Genomic DNA, 15,350 nt, shown 5'->3' on the forward strand with positions numbered 1-15,350 from the left:
ACAGCCACATGTCGGGGTGCTAAGCCCTGAAGGGGGACAAATGACAGGCGAAGGCGGAGGTGCCATGTGAAGAGGCAGTGGAGGACGCAGAATGGCCACCGGTGTCGCGAGGAGGGTCCATTCTTGCTCTTTGACTCCGCTGCATCACGTCCGGATCTCGAATGCCACGAACGCGACAACGAGGAGAGCCGAGACACGTCTGAACGCTATGCCTTACACACAGAATCTGGGGCCCTGTTTGATTCCAAGCTAGTGGCGTTAGTGGCTGCTTGAGCACCGGTGGCGCGTTGCCTGCACTCATCGCATGTCGCTCCCATCGCTATTGCAGCACCCGCCTGTGACGCCGCCACAGCACTATGCCCAGCTGCAACCTTCGCTGGTTTTTATCGCACGCTGGTTGGTGGGTAGCGTGTTTACGCGAGCCTCACGCAACAGTACTCCGGTTAGCGTGAAGCTATCTGCGTAGCTCTGGCTCTCCTAGATCGACTTCGGTTATCCTAACCATTTTATCTCTCCGACTGTGCAACTTGTTGTTGATGAAGAGTCCCGACTCGAGAAATTTAGGCTGGACACAGGACAGTGCTTGGTCCTAGGTAAACGCAGTTGCTAGCACGACGTACCGGGGCTGAGATGCAAGCGGGCGAGGAAAGGTGCTCGTGTTTTTGTTATCGTGCGAAGCAGAGGGGAAAAAAGTGTTTGGATCTTAGGAAGGTTCGAGCGCATGAGCGGAGCTGTGCGAACAGTTATATGGTAGATGGGAAGTTCGTATAGTTAGCGCACCCTACTGAGATTATGCGCAGACGATCAGCTAAGGCCTGTAAGAGGAACGACTGGCTCTGTAATCAGCACCTCAGCCCAGATTGCGTGAGCGACGACGAGATAGTCATTGAGTCCTCCTCCGGGAGTTGCCACAGTACCAACGCAAGCGCATACACGCAAATAAGACAAAAACGAAGAGAACGTGTGAGTCACGCGAAATCTAGAGAAATATGGAAATAGGAAAGGATTTGATACAGGGTTTTGGTCATAGGTCAGTGAGACAAGTGAACATTGATGGTAATTGGAACCGAGGGAACAGTGCAGTTAATTGTGCTGAATGGAAGACGTTGAAGAAGATGAAGCCATATGTCACCAAACCCGATTGAAAGTACGGGGCTGACCTGTACAGAAAGGGGGCTAATAAAGATGACGAATAGTTTGGGTAATAAGGTGAAGCCAAAATAGGGTATGGCGAAAACGCAACGGTCTTGTGAATTTATGAAGCATACATGTAAGTGATGTGGTTGAGAAGTGCGTGTTGAGTAAGAGTTGTCAAATTTGAGATTTAGGGAAGTGCCTGACTTCGAATATGCGTTTGGACACAGACTGTATAAGTAGGTTGGTGTAAGTGCATGCACTGTTGATAGAAAAGAATTAGTGAAGTACAGATTGAGAAGCTGGAGGAGGAAAAGCGCTATTTTGCGCGGATAAGGCAGGATTGTTTTTTGAATAAGGGTTTATTGAAGTGCATTATTTTGTACATGTGCTAGATTGGAGTGTTTGTATAGAATGGTGTCTGAGAAAGTGTGGTGTTGACAACAGAAGTGGTGAAAGTTTTGTGAACACAACGGGTGTCTTTTCTTCTGTGGTCTGGAGTGAACTATAGACAAGTATTAAAAAGGTGGAGGTTAAATGAAGTGTGAAGTGAAAACTGTGATGTGGGAATTGATCAGTGGTGGTGGGAAGTGGACTCATGAGCCATGAGGAAGGGTGTTCGAAAAAGAGACATAGGGGGCAAAGATAATAGTTTTTTTAGAAATAACTCTCAGAGGGAGGAATGTTGTGATGTTTCAGGGCACACCCTGAGAGGGAATGCACCAAAACCCTCCGAAAAGGCGAAAGAACGAAAAAGAACTGACAATTTGAACGGCGTGCCAGCAGCGCGCCAATAAACGAACGCCGCGCCGAAACCCCGAGGCATCATGGTCAAATATGGAAGTGCACTGGTCAGTGGATGAGAGAACGCCGCGCAGGAGGCAAGTGGTGTGATTACCATATATGGGCACGAAAACGCCACAAGCCAATTAGAGTGCGCCGCCATCAAGCCCAGAGGGGTTAAAAGCCGGGCGCACATGGAGCAAGAAACCAGGAGGCGAAGGTGCACGTGACCTTCAAGGAACGAGCCAGTGGACGCGGCTAAGCCACCGACCAAGCCTACCAAACCTTGGCGGGAGCTGCCAGACTTCGCATCGCTGCGGCATACTAGGTGCACCATGAACCCATGTATTCGTGGCCCCAAGGGCAGCGGTGGAGCACCTGCGGCCAACGTCTACGCTCCGTCGACCTTCGTTTCCTGCCGAGACTACCTGGGGCCTCTAGCGGCAGCGGCTACCAGGGGGTTGCCACCGAGGAAGCAGGTCGTGACGCTCGGAGCACCGACGTCGAAGGAACGACAGCGCGCATCGAACGCCGGTATACACAAGAGGCGACGACGGCTACCACCGAGTCGCGGCCACGCAAGTGTGCAACACATCAGCGCCGACGACTGCGGGGTAGGCCAGTCCATTAGGGACATATTCTTAGGACACAACTAGAGGTTATGGTGGGTAAGACATTTACTAGGACTCGATATAAGGAGTGTATATGAAAGAATTTTTTGTAACTTTATAGTAGATACTTTTGGGTTTTGCTTTGAATTTTATTTCGGGATATTTGGTTTGAGAGTTTGAATATTTTGTGTGCAATTGATTATTACTTTTGTACCTTTCGGGGTTTTCCAAGAGTGCAATAAATGGCTGTGGCGTTAAATATGTCAACGGCTTTCTTGCGTCCATCTCTCTGGGCTGGTCAAGAAAACCTCCCCATCCCTCACGTGACACCGTGTGTGACTGTGCGCAGTTTATTTTTACGTTTAAGGTTCGGTAGATCAGCAGAGATTATATCCCGTCTTCTCAGTATCCATGTGGTGTTCCACGTGGGAGCAATATCGTCCAAGAAACCTGCTCGGACGAGTTGCTGAGGTTGTTTCCTTTGCACATATTTTTTTTTTTGCTGCAGATTGCGAAGCGCTTTTTCTTTCCGCGCGATCGTTTTTGTGACCGTCTTTCAGATGCTTCTGGCAGAGCATTGCCAACTTTGTTGCTTACAGTATTGTTTTTGTTTATTGAATTCACTGCTGTGTTCGGGAGGTTTTAGATGCGACATAGCTTTCGTGTAGGCGATTCTCAATATATATTTGACGAATATCGCTAGAAAAATCTTGACAATGACATGGTCAAAACTGTTTTACATGTTCCCCTGTAGAGTCCATGTAGGGTTCAGCAGCAGGACAGGTTTAGTAAAATAAGCTAAAGGGATGTCACTGCCGGCCTATGTCAAATCCTTTTGTATCCAAGCTGCCCGCTTGATTGCTACCCGTGAAGACATGCCTGACAAAAACAAGATTGTTTATGCAATGGGAGAGGGGGTGGGGGCGGGGTGCTTAGATTAGAAAAAGCCCGTGACCGTGGAACATGCATTTTTGTATTGTTGGCGCGGGTTCTTTTTTTTCTGTGTGTGTGTGGTGGGGGGGGGGGGGTACAGCGCTCGCCTAAGAAACGTTTCTATCATAAGCGAACGAAGACGGAGTTGCCTACCATCGTGAAATGCTGATGGTCCTGCATGGTAAGATGCGAAGGACGAAGGTTCGATGCCGACTGCGAGACACGTTTTTTTCTTAACTACGCCCACGTTCACCACCTTCGTCAGAGAAATTTGGATTTACTACAGTGCGTTTTGGTGTTTACGATGGACGACGTCAGCAAAAAGATACAAGCATCACTTTGGACTTTCTGGGAGCCGTCGCAGAAGAAAAGGTATCAACCTCTGCTGTTAATTTTGCTACTTTCATGTCTCTAAAGTCGAGATATAGAGAGACGTCGTATCTGACATGGAAATTGTGCACTGTTGTCAGTAGCAATAATGGAAAAAATTGACTAAATTTCAATACACATTTTAAAAAATGGCCGCAAAATACAGTAAGCAATCGCAACGCATAGTCTCTAAAGTCGAGATCTAGAGAGACGTTGTATCTGACATGGAAATTGTGCACTGTTGTCAGTAGCAATAATAGAAAAAATTGACTAAATTTCAATACACATTTAAAAAATGGCCGCAAAATACAGTAAGCAATCGCAACGCATAGCACCCTACAAAGGTTATTATAATCTTGAGCCTTCTATTTAAAAGTTTAGGCAATTTTAATTTTACTACTCAAGGTATCCTTTAAAACAAGCAATATTTTTTGTTTTTAAAATTATTCTTTCATTTTACCTATATCGCCCCGCTATCTTCCCGCTGCTGTGCGCCGGGGCCCCGCCAGGTGGCCACATGGGTCCCGCGAACGACTCCGTGCCTCCCTCGCGTATCTCGAACCCGACTCCTATCTCCCCCCCCCCGTCAGCTGCTGCTTCGTGCCGGGTGGTTGCATAAGGAGGTGCGGTTTAACCTCGAACTGTGGAGGTCAATACTCGGCCCTCCGCGAAAACTGTCCGAGGTAGCGTAGCGTAGCTTTCGTTACAAAAAGTTCTACTACTTCGTAAAGGTTCCTTATCATGAAGGGGTGATGAACTGCTAAAAACTAGATCGTGCTACAAAAACAATGCCAGGGGTTCTTGCCATACCGCTTCATCTGATCTTGCGCCAAGAACTGAAGATTTTTAGCGGTTGATGAACACTCCATAATCAAGAACCCTTATGAAGTAGTAGATTATATAAAAACGAACAATAAAGGTCGGTATACCGTTTTCTGTCGATATTACGAAACTTTTTTATTCCATTCTTTTCAAAGAGCTTTTACACTACGTTCAAAACGACGTCGACAACCATGGTGTAGTGGGCTTCCAGAACTCTGCTAGGATGACATACTCTAACTTTTCGGAGCTTTTCAACTTCACCACAGATCTAAGTTCATTTTTCGGAAAATACAATATTTGTTCATTAAAAATACAAAAATGGCATCTGAATTGGTTCATGCATCACGGCTAATTATTGTGAAACGTTTTTATCCTTTCATGATCGTATATTAAGGGAGTGCTTGGAGGAGTTAAAAGTAAAAGGGGTATTATGTATTTTGATAACTACCTCACGGTTTCAAACCGTGAATCCTACAATTGTGACGCATCAATTCCACACATTTTGGCCATTTTTAGCGACTTACTGAAGCCTTTATGGTTGAAGCGCGAAGCCAAAGTGCCGATTTAGTGATGTTTCTTTATATATTTTATGTGGGTGCATGTATGTTGCATGTACGAGCAACGAGCGTCAAAACGTCTGTTTCCTTTTTCCTCCAACCACACCAAACCCTTTAAAACCGTGTGTCATCAAATCTTGCCTTCAAAAGTCCTTTTTAAAGTCCTGTGAACGATCAGGAGAAAAACGTTTCAGTGCCCAGGTTACTCGCTTTGTGACAGTGGGCTTCCCGGGACATTTGCTGACGTCAGTGTCTCGTGCCGTGTAAAAGAAGGTCGAATATGGCAACCAGGAATGCCCGGTGATAATACCAAGAAAAGAAAATTTAGGGTGGTACTACACATGCACACAATAACGCACAATCTCAAGAGGTTTGGTATGCACACTTGCGTTGGCGTCATTTTCTCTGACTCCAGCAAACGTTCCATGCTGTATCCGGCAAGAAATAACGGAGGCAGGGAAAACTGGCCCACTTGGAGAAGCACTGGGGGCAGTTTGTTCAGTGTAACGAAAGCGTTGTTTACTCTCTCCCTTTGAACTGTGGTGAGACTTATATTGCCCAGACGGGTAGATGTTTGAACGAGAGACTCAGGGAACACCAATACCTCGCCGAACAAACTGTTCTTTCGGGACGCTTGGCTTCACATTGTAGTAAGGGGGTGGCGTTCCTTTGTTACATAAGTGCAAAGTCGTCACCAAAGAGAAGGATAGCCCACATGCGAGGTTATCGAAGGGCTTAAAATTGAGCTGCGCCATGAAAACTGTGCAAGCAAGTCTCCGATTGCGTTCTCCCCCCCCAAAAATTACACAATCTTCCCGTAGGGGAACCCTGAGTAGTATGCGAAGCAGCCAAGGGGTCGACTGAAGTTCCCATTAGTTTTCAGTTCGTCGTATCCGTTGACGTTCGGCTTCGCATGCCTTCGTTGTATCAGTAGCTTCTTGACGTAGTTTGAATCAGTGAAGGACATAAGGCGCTTTTGTAGCCCCTGCTCCCGTCTCAGTTTCTAGCGCAGTGGGAAGAGCGCCACGTACCTGCCGTTACGGCCAGAGGGTCGTGGGATCGAAACCGGGCGCCGCCTACCTATTTGTTTTGATACTGTACTGCGCTGACGTCAGCCCAAACGCTGACGGGGCTGAGGAGACGCGAATACGCAGTGGAGTGTGTACGACGGAGTAGATGTTAAATTCTTTCGTTGTTGTTGAAGATGAAATGATCTGCCTTGGTGCCTCATGGTTGCGGCACTGATGACACGAAGACGATGATTGACGGAGGGTTTTTACAAAACTGTATGTTTACACGGAAGACATATACAGAAGATTTACGGAGTGAGGATAGACATAACTAAGTAAGAAATAAAGTGAGAGTCTTAAGTCAGCTAAACCTTTGTGCACGTGATACCCCCGTCATCGACGGACCCTGACCTAAGAATACCCAAGTGGTGAGATCCTCCCTACCGAACCTGGCTAGCCCTGCAATATGCCGACAGTAAATAGCACATGAAACCTTAAGGAGTCGACCACGAGACCTCGTGTACCGTGGTTTTGATGGGTTACATAGGCTCAACCCCCGATACACAGGCCAATCGGTATAACCTGGTGCCCTGATTGGACGAATTACGAAATCGGGGCCTAAACCATGGTGGGCAACGCCCCCATAGCATTCAAACGCTGGTCACTCCCTCTCACCAAAAAAAAGTAAAAGATAAAAAGCAAACAAAACCAATACAACCAACCCTCAACTACCCGAGGAAATACGTGCAAGCACCCGGGGCAAGCTCTTACGCACGCGGCCAGCGTTGCCCATTCCCACGCCCGCAGTTTAGGCGAATAACGCCTTGTGCAAACTTCGACCGCCACGACCAAGCTGGGGCGACCCGCATCCGTTCCTCTTAACGAATGCAGCGCGCCCTCGAGGCTTCCCGCCATTGACTGGTGATCCACCGCAGAAACCACATGGGCCGCGCGGACCCCGCGGCGTCGCGTTCCCGACGAAACATTTTCGCCCTTCCGTACTGTGTGCGCGCGCCAACAAAGGCAGAACCACCACCCCAAATCGGCCGCCGTTATAGCACGGCTGACAGCCCCTTGCTACCTCGTTATCTGTAGCGCGTCGGGCCACTTGGTTTTACAACCTTCCCTCTGGCTAAACGCGCGCGCAGGCGGCTCCCGAAGCAACCGCCGCCATGTCCACGGAAAGCGCATTGAGCATCCGACCCACGCTTTCCCACGTTCGTACTGTGCTTTGCAACACGCTGTTCAAAACAACGTCACAGCCCAGCTCAGGCTCAAGACAATTCATCTCCGCGCAGGCGACATGTTCCAAAGGCCGCCTGTTGTTGATCGGCAGGCTGCCATAAAGACCTTAATGCGCCCTTCAGGGTACCGCCGCTTCCCACGCGTTCGACCTTGCACCGTCGCTCGCGCCTGCAACCCTTAGAGGCGGACAACAACGACTACGAGGGAGGTAGGGACACAGCCCCGAGCATGAGATGCTTCCCATCTTGCCGGGATTGTCTGGTTGAATGTCTGTAACATGCCGACAGCGAGAGGATACGTTTTGACTTCGGCTTGTATTGTCCATGCTAGTGGATGTGCGAGGTTTATATGTCTCTATTTTCTGTATAAAAATCAGTTGTAGTTCAGCGCCTTGTCCGGTCGTTTCTTCTGCCTATGCCCCCGGCTGTGGGCACTGGTAACCCTGTTAATATGCATCACCACCAAGGACACCAATCTATCACCTAAGAAAAACAATCGAGCACGTCAGCTTACCCAAGCTAGCCTTTGCTCAGCTAGCTCTTGGACAACGATTCAACAGGATTGATCCAACAAATGATAAAAAATGTGGATCGAAAACGCCTTAACCGCAGTTAAAATATTGCTTAGTACCACAAATGAGCCGTAACCGGCATAAAATACCAAGCCGCTGAAACGTACAAATAAGAAATGAAACTTCCCTTAAGGCAACACAACTACCCAATATTTAGTTTTCAATTAACGAAGGTCACACAAATATATAACACCCGTGATAAAAAAATTCGATTGTTACGGATATCAAAAACTGAAGACTCGGAACCAGTAAATTTGAGTTCTTCAAGTGCGCCCCCCACCCTTCCTGTACGACGTCCCCTTAAGGTACGGCGGGGCAAAGTCATAGTCCAAAGTGTGGGCGATGTTTGTACGAGTTTACATAAATCTAAATAGGACATCTGGAATATATCAGACGGGGTTCAAGAATACGCATGCAAGGATTCAATCGGCCCCGCACTGCTCTTACCGTAACCTACGGCAAGACGGACAACCGAAATACCCCTTCGTTTCGCAGGGTCGGGCAGTTTATACCGTTTCGGAAGGAGGCATAAACCTTCAACCGATACAAAACTCCGGGATGCGGTTGCAGAAGGCACCAATCAGATGTCAGCCAATTAAGCAAAGAAACCGGCATCTTTTAAATGCAGAGCATTTCAGTAACTCACGATGTCACCCGCGTTGACGTCCGTAGTCCGCACCGCACCCCTCCCTACTATATAAAAAAATACTATCCGGCGCCCGGTTTCGATCCCTCGACCCTGCGGGCGGAACGCAATGTACATTTTGCTCTACCCACTGCGCCACATAGCCGACACAGAATGGGACGCTACGAACGCGCCTTATATCGTTGACTCATTCAATTACTGCTGATTAGCGCTCTCTCGTCAGCAGTTGCCACAAGTGCAACAACATTAACGTAACGCAAACTACTTAACGTCGTGCGCCCCCAGAAATGCTCTGCATTTGATCGTGCCCCTCGCGAGGGGGACGTTTCACTGCGTCTTCTCTTAGTCGCGGGACCCGTGGCGCCATCTGGCGGAGGCGCAGCCCAACTCGTAGCACTTTTTTTGAAAAAGCGCCTCGAAAGCGCGGCAAATATGAAATAGGAATGATGCGCTTTCGAGGCGATCCGCAGACGCGGCTGCTTTGTGTACAGATTCAGCGGCAAGCGTCTCGGGATTCTGGTGCCGACCGAATTTTTTTTTTGCTTCCAAATGAATATTCAAGAAACTGCGCTGTAGTTTCTTTAACCAAGTTGGTTGAAGTTATTGCTACGCCTATGCGGCTGCAACTTCATGGCTGCAGAATGACGATGCGCGTCGTAGCAAAAGGCTGCAATTCCTTCTTCATTCCCTGCATCAAACGTTCTGTTTGCGCCTAAAAGAAATCTCTGAACTTTTTTACCAGCGCCGCAGTATTTTGTGTTCCTCCTAGGGTGCGAAACTTTGTTTTCGCGCGTGCTGTACGCCCTGTTGAAGTAATTGTCAGCTGTACTTTCGGCGTGTGAGAACGTCCCCATTTAGTGCAGCGACCTTCCCGGTCACGCATTACAGCTCCGATCCAAGAAACATTTATTCCGAATAGGCTGAAGGGATAAACACAGAAAAATGTTACATACATGTGGCCTACAACTCAGGACGACAATCAAACATTTTACGATGCAATTCGAGCAAAACCGCAGAACACAAGCAAAACAAGCAAACAATAAGCAGCCGCATGCGCAGCATAAACAAGCCGCGGACACCGTGGAAATAGATGAGCTCATCTGATAGTACGGCACCAGCGTTAACGCCCCAACTGTTGGGCTCAGCAGCATGCGTCGTACACCTACTGGCAAACAGGACGAAAAAAACGGTGAATGAAACACTCCACCGAGGTCACGTACATCGAAACAAGAATGTTCCCCCAAAGGCGCTGAAGCAGAGTTGCACGATGTGTATGGCACTTGTTGCGCATGTTAAAACAGTTCTAAGCAAGGTAACTTCACCCTCCACCCCGCTCTGAACACTACTGTTCGAACGAGCATCTTTTATTACCATTACAACAAACGCGTTAAGAGTATAAGTCACGGGGGGAGGTATCGAACAGGTACGTAAACGAGGTTTTCCGGGCTCAGCCTTGGCTCAGATCTCATCAAACGACGAATGGCCCAAAGGCGACGAATGGCCCGACAAAATGGCTCGACGTCATTTATTGTCGGTTGGGTTTATACTGAGCAGAAGTAATGCACTACGCACGGGTGAAATCTTCACTGGTTTTGAACCGCCCGTGGTTGGTCGGGGGCGTGTTTACGCGAGCCTCTAGGCAAAATTACTGCGCTTACCATGGAGCTAGCTACGTGGCTGTGACTCCTAGATCGACTACGCGCATTCCTTCTTCGTTATCCGGGGATATTACTGACCGTTAGGCTTTCCGGACAAAATGGTGGGAGGTGCTTGTACAGGCAAGGTGTCCAGTGACACGTTGCCTCCACGCACGCCTCTATCCCGACGAAAGTGCCGTCTTCTAGGTGCGGCGTCCGAGCCTGGAAATTGCTGAGACCTTTTGCCGCTAGGTCGAGTGACCAAAAAAACACAGTCGATATGCGGCCCCTCCGACTGTTGTGCCTCCTCTTCTGATTTGAGTGTAGCACACTCGTCATCGAGCGATGTTTCTTCAGCACCAGGGTAATAGTCAGGGGGGAAGTGTGTTTCGGCGTCAGAACTCCCAGGAAAATTTATTCGCTCGGCATTCCCCATCCCCGTGCGTGGTGTATTGTATTTCAAAAGAGTCTTTTTTTTCGGCGGCTTATAACACCCCCGAAAAATATTTATGCCTATCCCACTGGTCAGAACCACCCTTTGTTTGATTGGGAAACTCACCTACGTGGGATACTTAGTTGCTGATGTCCTCTTGTAGCACACAACCGACCAGTGTGAATAAGATACGAGTCGCTTCGAGTGCTGTGGGCTTGAGCTCTGCAGAAGTTGTTTTGGGCTGATACGCTTCTATGAAAGCGCATGAAAGTGATCTAGTGCCACTATCTTTTAGTCTAACATTCCGTTCTTAATACAAATATTTAATATGTAGTGAACGTTAGAATTATAGGGGCATATTCTCCAAAAGTCTTTCAAATTTTGACTTCAAGAAAGAAATGAAGATTTTTGAGGGCCGTTTTCAGTATTTGGTACATGATGTATCGGTTCCACTCAGATGGCCATGGCGCGGAAAATGATAGGTGTAACATTAGGAGACAAGAAGACAGCGGAGTGGGTCAGGGAACAAACGCCTGTTAAAGACATACTAGTAGAAATTAAGACGAAGAAATGGACGTGGGAAGGGCATGTATTGCGCAGGCAAGATAACCGGTGGTCAGTTAGGGTAACAGATTGGATCCCTAGAAAAAGCAAGCGCAGCAGGGTGCGGTAGAAAGTTAGATGTGCACATGAGATTAAGAAGTTTAGGGGGAGAAATTGGTCACATTTGGCACAGGACCGGGCTAATTGGAAAATAATGGGAGAGGCCTTGGCCCTGCAGTGGGCGTAGATAGGCTGGTGATGATGATGATGATGTATCGGTGACGCCCCAAACTTGAAGTTTGACGACGACATCGAAACAAAAGAATGTCAACTTAGCTCACAGCAGGTTAGAAATTTGTGATTGCGTGGCACAAGTTGTAGCCATACTACTTTAAACCTAGAAAAAAACTTTTGGAGAACTCTCATTATTTCTTCGAATTTATTGTTCAACAACTTAAGGCTTACCAAATAATTACGTAAGGCGACAAAAAACGTCAAAAGCCTCGTGATGAATACATGATTAAGTGCGCCAATAGAGGTGGAAAGTTCCATACACCAGAACCCTCCGATATAATCGTTGCTTTTTCGCTTATACGGAAACCTTTGTTTAGTAGGCGTTTTCAGGACTTGTAACACCCGCGGTTTGGCGTTCAAAGCACGGTAGATGAGTAACCTCGCGTATGCGGACGACATGCGTTCTTTTGCATAGATAGGAAAAGCTAACAATGCCGCTGACATACAAAAATTGTTTCGAAAGTACGGCGAGATTGCAGTGAATTGGGTAACTCGATTGGCTTTTGGCGGGGCGATTGTATCCCGAACATATTTCCGGGAACTCCCTGAAACAATCAACAAAGTACATATTTGGGTGGTTCGCTAGAACTATCTCAATAGAATGGACCGTATAATACCTTAGTTACATGGCGAAAGTACCCGCAATTACGTTTAATCGTGGTTACTAAACTTTACCCGCGGTTTTGGCTGTTACACTGGAAATTCCAAGTGTATCGACAGCGGTCACTTGGTTGTGAGCGTAAAAAAATATTGCAGGAAACTTTCAACCTCAGGATAAAAAAAGAAAACACAAACAGTGTAGACAAAAGGAAATATCGTTGAAGCAGTCGATTCAGACTCAAACGCAACGCACTCGTGCGCGGCGAGGAGGCGCTTCCCGAACAGCTCGCTACCGGCTTGAATTGCTCGGGTCTGATCGGTGTTGGGAACTTTCGTCTGACCATCGCGGTGGATATTTCATCGCCGCTAAATTTGAAACTGCAAATTACAATCCTTGGGACGCACAGAGGCCTGTTTTGCTTTAATAGGCTGCCGTTCGGAATAGCATCTGCCCCGCCAATCTTTCAAGGAAAGATGGATGAGGTGCTGGCAAGCCTGCCGGGCGTGCAACCTTATCTTGACGATGTCCTTGTGTGGGAGAGAAGGAGTGATAATGGCGAGCGACTAAGAAACGTCCTGCAGCGCTTCCGCGAACGGGGAACAAAGCTATGACTTGATAAGTGCGAATTGCGCAGACCGTCTGTGACGTCTCTTGGGCACCGAATCGACCGAGATGGTCTTCACCCGACAGAAAAGAACGCCGACGCTGTTGTTGAGGCACCGAGTCCGCGCAATGTTACCGAACTGCGCTCGTTTTTTGAAATGCTGACGTTTTACGCGAAGTTCCTGCCTAGCATGTCAACTACGCTTTTCCCTTTATATCAGCTGCTGGAAAAGAATGCGCGCGGGAACTGGAAGGAGCAGCAGGAAGCTGCTTTTACAGCTGCCAAGAAAAGGCTTAAAGATGCACAAGTTCTCGTGCCTTTCGATCCAAACAAAGAGTTGAAGTTGGAATGTGACGCATCCCCCCACGGTTTCGGAGCAGCTCTGTTCCGCACAGTAGGCAATGTTTATAAACCCATTGGATTCCGTTCCAGAACATTTACACAAGCTGTGCGGAACTATTCTCAACTATAACGAGAGGTGCTGGCGCTCATTTTTGGCGTAACAAAATTTTGTGACTACCTTCTAGGGCGAGAGTTCACGCTTGTGACCGACCACCAGCCACTTGTGGGCCTGCTGAGACTAGACCGCCAGACAGCAACGATGGCCGCCGCAGAATCCAACGGTGGGCACTTTGCCTCGGCGCCTACCAATACAAGCTTCAGTACACTCCAGAGAGGCAGATGTTCAACTCCGACGCCCTGAGCCATCTACCCCGGCGAGTTCCGGAACCTGTCCCGGATGATGAACTGGCCGAATACGTTCTGTCCCTGGAAACACTGGACGAAGGTGGAGTGACAACACGTGAGCTGAAGGTTTTGACTGCCACTGACCCTGTCCTGTCTGAGGTTAAACGTTATAAACTGAACGGGTGGCCTAAAACAAAAGACTCATTGCACCATTCGGTCCTGCCGTACTTTGACCGGAAGCTGCAGTTGTCAGTGGCGCATGAGCTACTGTGCTGGGGAAATTGTGTAGTACCGGAAGAGGTTCGTACTCGAGTGTTGCGTCTACTGCATGACACGCACCAGGGATCGTCTGCTATGAAAGCTGTTGCACGTTCGCTGTTTTGGTGGCCAGGGCTAAATAGAGATATAGAGAAAATATCTGCTTCGTGTCAAACCTGCATCCAGAACCTAACGATGCCGACAGCAGCGCCACCAGTCAGCTGACCAGCGACGAATGAGAGATGGTCTCGTGTTCACGTGGATTTTGCGGGCCCAATGGCCGGAAAAATGATTCTGGTGGCATTCGACGCGCATACAAATTGCGTCGAAGCCACACCGCTGGTGCACGCTAACAGTGAAACCACGGTAAACTTCCTGCGTACTATTTTTAGCAGGTTTGGTGTCCCACGAACCTTAGTTTCTGATAATGGGCCACAATTTACCAGCCACGAATTCGAGACATTTGCAAAGAACAACAACAAAGTGCATTTAAGATGCGCCCCCTACCACCCCTAGTCGAAGGGAGCTGCAGAAAGAGTAGTGCGAACTAAAAAGGATGGGCTTCGAAAAATGAAAGGAGGGAAGATGGAGGACAATCTAGTGCGACTCTTGTTCAACAACCGGAGAACTAAAGAGAAAAATGGAACGTCACCAGCAGAGATGCTTCTCGGTTACCAAGTGCGGTCCCGGCTGGACTCGTGTTTTCCTTCTACTCTTGCAGAGCCGTCGCAGGGTCAAGACGACTGGACCTTACTATCAGAGACCAGTGTTTACGTGCGGAACTGTGGTTGCGGTGACAAGTGGATACCGGGACGGGCAAAGACTGCGTCCGGGTCCAGGATGGCTACCGTGGAAACTTCGGGAGGACTGTCTCAGCGACATGCCGATCAAGTGCGCTTGCAGCGCAACGGTACAGTGGAGCAGCAGCAGCAGCAGCAGCCTGATGGTGCGATCGAGCAATGACTGACATCCAGCCAGCCAACGACAGAGGAGGTTGATCCGGCAACCAACACGCCTCGGTGCGCAAACTCTCCGGTACGGGTCCCTGGCGTCACCTCCCCACCTCAACCTACGACCAGATCAGCCCCCACGAACAACACTACAAGAAGCCCCGAACAAGTCCTCAGCCGTTCTACGAGAACACGCCGACCGGTGGAGTTTTTCCCATTTTAATGAGAATGAAGTGTTGCCTAATATTCTGCGCCGATGGCACCATTGCGTGGCCCGCACGGTTGCGTGCGCATCTTTCACTATGTCGCGTCGGCACCTATCGCCGCTCCTCTCCGCCGTCCCCCGTCCTCTCTTACGTTCGAACTAGATATAAGCGAGCCTGGCTTTGACAATAAATCGACGTTCTGCTCTCTTGCTGACCGGCGTAAGCTCTGTTCTTCGGCGCGCCTTTGTGCGGCCCGTGGGATGCTACAGCCACCAACTCCGTCGATCCTGTTTACGACGTGCCGACCGTCAGAGGTGCGAGACTCGCCATTTTTGACGTCGTAATATTTTCAACCTGCGGTACGGTTTCCCTGGCTGTCACAACCATTGCAACAGCATTCGAGAAGGACGGCAGCCTGAGCTCCAGGGCCCACCTCAGCGTCGGCCTTGTTTTCCA

General features: G+C 48.7%; 1 pseudogene; it reads left to right on the forward strand.

Annotated features, from left to right (window-relative positions):
- Positions 1–2,252: 2,252 nt before the first annotated feature.
- On the forward strand, positions 2,253–15,056 carry LOC144163756 (uncharacterized; annotated as a pseudogene).
- Positions 15,057–15,350: the final 294 nt, after the last annotated feature.

Source organism: Haemaphysalis longicornis, unplaced genomic scaffold (assembly GCF_048455015.1).
Source record: "Haemaphysalis longicornis isolate Haplotype H1 unplaced genomic scaffold, Haemaphysalis longicornis Haplotype H1 scaffold_13, whole genome shotgun sequence".
Lineage (NCBI taxonomy): Eukaryota > Metazoa > Arthropoda > Arachnida > Ixodida > Ixodidae > Haemaphysalis > Haemaphysalis longicornis.